Source organism: Xenopus tropicalis, chromosome 8, assembly GCF_000004195.4.
Source record: "Xenopus tropicalis strain Nigerian chromosome 8, UCB_Xtro_10.0, whole genome shotgun sequence".
Taxonomy (NCBI): Eukaryota; Metazoa; Chordata; class Amphibia; order Anura; family Pipidae; genus Xenopus; species Xenopus tropicalis.
In genome coordinates this window covers 13,649,259-13,656,868 of record NC_030684.2, presented here as the reverse complement: position 1 = coordinate 13,656,868, position 7,610 = coordinate 13,649,259, and positions in this window count along the sequence as shown.

The following is a 7,610-nucleotide window of genomic DNA, read 5'->3' as shown; positions in this document are numbered from 1 at the left end:
GGTTAGTGTTTGTGGGTTAGGGTGGGATGTGGGTTATGGTATTGTGGGATCAGGAGTGGGTTAATATATATATATATATATTTTTATAACAATTCTTTTATTGAGTGTAAATGTACATAGTTTGCAGTATATTGTTTCCATTGTCATTTACTTGTTGTACAGAAAGTAAATAAAGTAAATAACAACATAACAATAATAACATTGCAGTGCCTTCTTTGCAGATACCAATGCTATTTGCCATTCAAGCTGTGTTTCTGGTTACTAGCCTGCCCTTCAGGGCCTTAGTGAGATATTGGGGTTACACTGTTACCTTGTGTCTGGGTGTGTAGGTTATTCAAGGGGGGGGTATGGGGGGTACCTCCCTGACCTGCATATCTTAGGGGGGTTCTGCGTCTATCCATGGTGACCATATTTTATCAAATTTTTGAGGGCACCCTCTCCTTATGTACATTAGCTTGTATAGGGGTATAGCTTTGTTGATCATGGATTCCCATGCTGCTACTCTAGGGCCATTGAGTGGGTTAATGTTTTGTGGGTGAGGGTGGGATGTGGGTTATAGTATTGCGGGTCAGGAGTGGGTTAATATTTTGTGGGTGAGGGTGGGATGTGGGTTATGGTATTGCGGGAAAGGAGTGGGTTAATATTTGTGGGTTACAGTGGGATGTGGGTTAGGGTATTGCGGGACAGGAGTGGGTTAGTGTTTGTGGGTTACAGTGGGATGTGAGTTAGGGTATTGTGGATCAGGAGTGGGTTACAGTGGGATATGGTATTGCGGGTCAGGAGTGGATTAATGTTTGTGGGTTACAGTGGGATGTGGGTTATGGTATTGTGGGTAAGAAATGGGTTAATGTTTGTGGGTTACAGTGGGATGTGGGATATGGTATTGCGGGACAGGAGTGGGTTAGTGTTTGTGGGTTACAGTGGGATGTGGGTTAGGGTATTATGGGTCAGGAGTGGGTTAATGTCATGTGGGTTAGGGTGGGATGTGGGTTAGGGTATTGCGGGTCAGGAGTGGGTTAGTGTTTGTGGGTTACAGTGGGATGTGGGTTAGGGTATTATGGGTCAGGAGTGGGTTAATGTCATGTGGGTTAGGGTGGGATGTGGGTTAGGGTATTGCGGGACAGGAGTGGGTTAGTGTTTGTGGGTTACAGTGGGATGTGGGTTAGGGTATTATGGGTCAGGAGTGGGTTAATGTCATGTGGGTTAGGGTGGGATGTGGGTTAGGGTATTGCGGGTCAGGAGTGGATTAGTGTTTGTGGGTTACAGTGGGACGTGGGTTAGGGTATTGCGGGTCAGAAGTGGGTTAGTGTTTGTGGGTTACAGTGGGAGGTGGGTTAGGGTATTGCGGGACAGGAGTGGGTTAGTGTTTGTGGGTTACAGTGGGATGTGGGTTAGGGTATTACGGGACAGCAGTGGGTTAGTGTTTGTGGGTTAGGGTATTGCGGGACAGCAGTGGGTTAGTGTTTGTGGGTTACAGTGGGATGTGGGTTATGGTATTGCGGGACAGCAGTGGGTTAGTGTTTGTGGGTTACAGTAGGATGTGGGTTAGGGTATTGCGGGACAGCAGTGGGTTAGTGTTTGTGGGTTACAGTGGGATGTGGGTTATGGTATTGCGGGACAGCAGTGGGTTAGTGTTTGTGGGTTACAGTGGGATGTGGGTTAGGGTATTGCGGGACAGCAGTGGGTTAGTGTTTGTGGGTTACAGTGGGATGTGGGTTAGGGTATTGCGGGACAGGAGTGGGTTAGTGTTTGTGGGTTACAGTGGGATGTGGGTTAGGGTATTGCGGGACAGGAGTGGGATAGTGTTTGTGGGTTACAGTGGGATGTGGGTTATGGTATTGCGGGACAGCAGTGGGTTAGTGTTTGTGGTTACAGTGGGATGTGGGTTATGGTATTGCGGGACAGCAGTGGGTTAGTGTTTGTGGGTTACAGTGGGATGTGGGTTAGGGTATTGCGGGATAGCAGTGGGTTAGTGTTTGTGGGTTACAGTGGGATGTGGGTTAGGGTATTGCGGGACAGCAGTGGGTTAGTGTTTGTGGGTTACAGTGGGATGTGGGTTAGGGTATTGCGGGACAGCAGTGGGGTTAGTGTTTGTGGGTTACAGTGGGATGTGGGTTAGGGTATTGCGGGACAGCAGTGGGTTAGTGTTTGTGGGTTACAGTGGGATGTGGGTTATGGTATTGCGGGACAGGAGTGGGTTAGTGTTTGTGGTTACAGTGGGATGTGGGTTAGGGTATTGCGGGACAGCAGTGGGTTAGTGTTTGTGGGTTACAGTGGGATGTGGGTTAGGGTATTGCGGGACAGCAGTGGGTTAGTGTTTGTGGGTTACAGTGGGATGTGGGTTAGGGTATTGCGGGACAGCAGTGGGTTAGTGTTTGTGGGTTACAGTGGGATGTGGGTTAGGGTATTGCGGGACAGCAGTGGGTTAGTGTTTGTGGGTTACAGTGGGATGTGGGTTAGGGTATTGCGGGACAGCAGTGGGTTAGTGTTTGTGGGTTACTGATAAAAATCTTTTATCCCGGCTGAGTGATGAGACGACCCATATCCGCAGCCTGAGATACCGGTTCCCATGGATTCCCCAAACGCACCGAACAAGGTTTCCTACGATATCATTGGTGCGCGTATGGGCAGCTTAAGGCTCAAGGTATTATAGCCAGAGGCAATAAAAAGGCAAAACACACAGAGTTGTAGCTGCAAAGAAGATTACAGTACTGTGGGGGCTCAGGGGGCGCTGATATATAAGGCAACAACTCACGCCATGTACTCACCATTACACTGAAGGCTAAACCAGTTACCCATCTGGTAACCAGCAACAAGCCCTGTACCCCGAGCCCTCGGCCTGTACCATCCATACTATCATAGCCTGGCAACCCCCCCTCTCTGTAATGCCCCAAACCATAAGGATCTCCTCGCCAAAAAGCACATCTACACGACACCTGCCTATTGGGGAAAGTAGGGCCCTACTGGGACTGCCCCCCCAGCAAGAAATGCCCCCCCATAATAAGGGGAACTGTACCCCCAAATACAACTGGGCTCAAGAACTCAAACCAGAAATATGTAAAAACACTGATTGGTTGTACTGTACTGACTGATTAGAATGGGTTGGACGGCTGAATACAGGGTTATGGAGATCGTGGTACCAGTTGGTCCAGTCAGGAAGGAATCCCCCCCCCCCTGCAGCAAATAGAGAGGCCTCAGAAGGGGTTTATCCTTCCTCTGGGTCAACTAGCAGTTAGGCAGGTTATATACAGGCATTATGGCTGAACGTGATCCACGTGTGTCCTTTTAAACCTAATTTATCTGATTATGTAAATAACATAGTTGGATGACACCTCGGGGCACCCTGGCAAAGTGCCATTAAAGGCCTAAGGACATACAGGTATAGGGCCGGTTATCCCAGAATGCTCGGTACAAAGGGTATTACGGATAAGGGGTCTTTCCGTAATTTGGATCTCCATCCTTAAGTCTACTAAAAAATCAATAAAACATTAATTAAACCCAATAGGATTGTTTTGCATCCAATAAGGATTATTTATATCTTAGTTGGGATCAAGTACAGGTACTGTTTTATTATTACAGAGAAAAGGGAATCATTTAACCATGAAAAAACCCCAATAGGGCTGTTCTGCCCCAATAAGGGTAATTATATCTTAGTTGGGATCAAGTTACAGGTACTGTTTTATTATTACAGAGAAAAGGGAATCATTTAACCATTAAATAAACCCAATAGGGCTGTTCTGCCCCAATAAGGGGTAATTATATCTTAGTTGGGATCAGTACAGGTACTGTTTTATTATTACAGAGAAAATGGAATCATTTATCCATTAAATAAACCCAATAGGGCTGTTCTGCCCCAATAAGGGGTAATTATATCTTAGTTGGGATCAAGTACAGTACTGTTTTATATTACAGAGAAAAGGGAATCATTTAACCATTAAATAAACCCAATAGGGCTGTTCTGCCCCCAATAAGGGGTAATTATATCTTAGTTGGGATCAATACAGGTACTGTTTTTCAGGTAAGGGAACCCATAGCGGTATTGCTATTTCCCTAATTCAGTAATACATATCATCCTGGGCCCACTGGACGCTCACACCGGTGTAAGTTCGGGTTCAAAAATGGTGTCTGGGGGTGGGGGGTCGGCTGCACAGGGCCCGGGGATGTCTAGTTACGCGACTGTGGATAGAAGATCTGGAGCAGGGGACCAGGGAAGGCACGTGAGAGATAATCCTGTCAGCCCTAGGGAATCTAAAGCTGGGGACGGCATTTGTTTGGGGGCTGCAGGTGATTTAACCAGGTTGTCTGCAGGCTACGGCACCATCGGTAGGGAATGAAGAGCCCTATGGCTTACTATGGATTGCAGACACGGCTCGAAAAAATGTTTATGCAGTGCCTTTGGGGGTTGAAGAATGCTTTATGCAAAGTTGCCCTTTGGGGGTTGAAGAATGCTTTATGCAAGTTGCCCTTTGGGGTTGAAAGAATGCTTTATGCAAGTTGCCCTTTGGGGGTAAGATGCTATTCGGTTAAAGCGTTGGGGGAAATATCTAAATCAGGGGTTTATAAAAAAAAGTTGGGGAGCAACACAAGCATTAAAAAAAAATTCCTGGGTACCAAAATAAGGGCTATGATTGGTTATTTGTAGCCCCTATGTGCACTGGCACCTACAGTAGGCTCTGTATGGCAGTACCCATTGGTCATTATGGCCTCCAAGTCAGGAATTCAAGAATAAGGACCTGCTTTGAGGCCACTGGGAGCAACATGTTACCCCCCGAGTCACTGGTTGGGGATCGCCTGATCTAAATCATCTGGTGGGAAAATCTCTCTTAGACAGACATAATGACAGTTACACATAATTATAAACCCAGTGAGAATGAGGAATGAATGGATATTGGGGAGTTGTATCAGGAGTCAGAACCAGTAGTGAAGATAAAAAAAAAGAATATTTAGTGCCTATTCTCATACACCTTATAGTTGTGCTTGTAGAACTATTTTTATTTTATGTGTATTAAAAAAAGAGAAAGAGGAAAACGGAAGAGAGCGAGTCCAGGATGAGAGATCAAGCCCCTCATGGTTGTGCTTTTTTCCTCTACCCTAGAGGCTTTTTTGGGTACAGGGACCCCCTTATCTCATAATAATGTACCCCCTACTGTAAATGATAAGGATATTTGCAAACACTGAGGGATTCTGTGCTCATATAAAGGCACAAGGCTGTAGGCTGAGTTATACAGGGAACTCTGAGTATCACTCATGTTTTATAAGGGAAAATGTACCCCCTACTGTAAATGAAAAGGATATTAGCAGACACTGAGGGGTTCTGTTCCCATATAAAGGCACAAGGCTGCAGGCTGAGTTATACAGGGAACTCTGAGTATCACTCATGTTTTATAAGGGAAAATGTACCCCCTACTGTAAATGATAAGGATATTAGCAGACACTGAGGGGTTCTGTTCCCATATAAAGGCACAAGGCTGTAGGCTGAGTTATACAGGGAACTCTGAGTATCACTCATGTTTTATAAGGGAAAATGTACCCCCTACTGTAAATGATAAGGATATTAGCAGTCACTGAGGGGTTCTCTGCCCATATAAAGGCACAAGGCTGCAGGCTGAGTTATACAGGGTGTGGTTTTAAAAGGGGGAATGGTCAAAACTGGCTTCCATTATCGGCCCTCCACCATGTATGTATATCTTTATTTATAAAGCGCTACTTATGTATGCAGCGCTGTACAGTAGAATACATTAATACAAACAGGTTGTTTATAAGATAATAGATAAATACAAAGTATAATAATACATACAGATAAATACAGCAGAAATAAGTTAAGAGTCGAGGACACAAGAGGAAGGAGGTCCCTGACCCGTAGAGCTTACAATCTATATAGGCCAGAAAAATTCCAGTCCTCGGTACCACAGAAGTTGGACAGCACTGAGTTACTGAGAGCTGTGCAGGTAATACAAAATAAGAATACACAGGAAGTGCAACCCCATCCCTCCCATCTTTGCTTCACCACTAACAGCAGTGAGGATTGGATACACTGGGAGCTGAAGTCTGAACTTCCTCCCGGTCCATCCAATCCCACACGGCTTGTCCGGGACTTAAACTTTGATGAAAAACCCAGCAGGACAGAGAGCTGTGCAGGGGAAAGAAGATGCAGGGATTCCTGTCAGAGGGAACATGTATGTAAGGGGGGAAGGGAGGGGGAGTGAGGGGCACAGAGAAGGGAAAACAGGAGAGACTGGCACCTTTAGTGGGTACATGGAGGGGCATATGCCATATGTCCCCCCCCACCAAGTAAAAACACCTGCTCCTGCCTTTGTGGCTCCCCAAGTCACCCTGGGGGCAATAGACTGACACAGGCCTGTGAGGGGCAATGCAGCCGCCACGCTGCCAGGCTCTTACTAACGGGGAGGCCATGTTGGGGCTGGTTGCTGGGGGGCAGATAAAGCCCCTCTCCTACTGCTGTTACTGCCAGGGCTCTTACGGAACTCACTGATGCACCAACGCAGGGAACCTATGTGCCCCCCTAACCCTGCCTGTGATCTGCATCCTGTGCCCTCACTACTACTCAGTATGGGGGGGCTTAATGTTATCTCCCCCCCCAACCCCCATCTGCCATTTTACCCATACCCGCACATACTCATACCCCACATACCCCCAAGGCATGGAGTTACATTGGAATTTGGAATGAGATTAAAAAAATAGCAAATAATTCCCCTTTGCCATTTAACATTTTATTCTTGAACCAACAAAAAAGCACCAATAGGGCTAATAGGAGCTAAGCAGGGTTTCTCCTACTTGGGTGCTATTCTCCTGCCTACCACAAGGTGGGGCTACTGAGAACATTGGGCAGCACGAAAGATTTCTGAGCCCTTTCTGAACCCTATCATGCTGAGATCTTCAGGCAAACCTTAAGGCAGCCTTCAGGAGACCAGATTTTTGAAGGGTAATAGGATCTGGGGTTTCAAGATCATTTTCTTTCATTGTATTTAATTAATTTGGCGAATAAGGTTCTCGCTGCTTCTCACCGTGTGTATTTAATGTATTTTTGTGAGAAGTTAATGAAGTTCTTATTGCCCATTTTCCAGGGATCGTACCGGCAAGTGTGGAGTTAATGGAGCAGTACATCAGGGTAGGGGCCCATTTCTGGCCAGAACTATAGGGGTGCGGGCACATACCATGAGCAGGAGAGGAGGAGGATCATAGAGGAGCTGCAGCAGGTGAGTATGGAGAGGAATTCATCTATATTAACCCTTAGCAGTGTGTTTGCTCCCTGCTGTGTCTTATAAGCCCCCTCTGCCTCTGTCCCCTACCAACTCCCTGGTAAGGGTTATGGCACACTAGGCATTATACATGGTGTTAGCGCTGCGTATATACTGGCTGTGTGCCCTGTGGGCATTATACATGGTGTTGGCACTGCGTATATACTGGCTGTGTACCCTGTGGGCATTATACATGGTGTTGGCACTGCGTATATACTGGCGCTGTGCCCTGTGGGCATTATACATGGTGTTGGCACTGTGTATATACTGGCTGTGTGCCCTGTGGGCATTATACATGGTGTTTACACTGCGTATATACTGGCTGTGTGCCCTGTGGACATTATACATGGT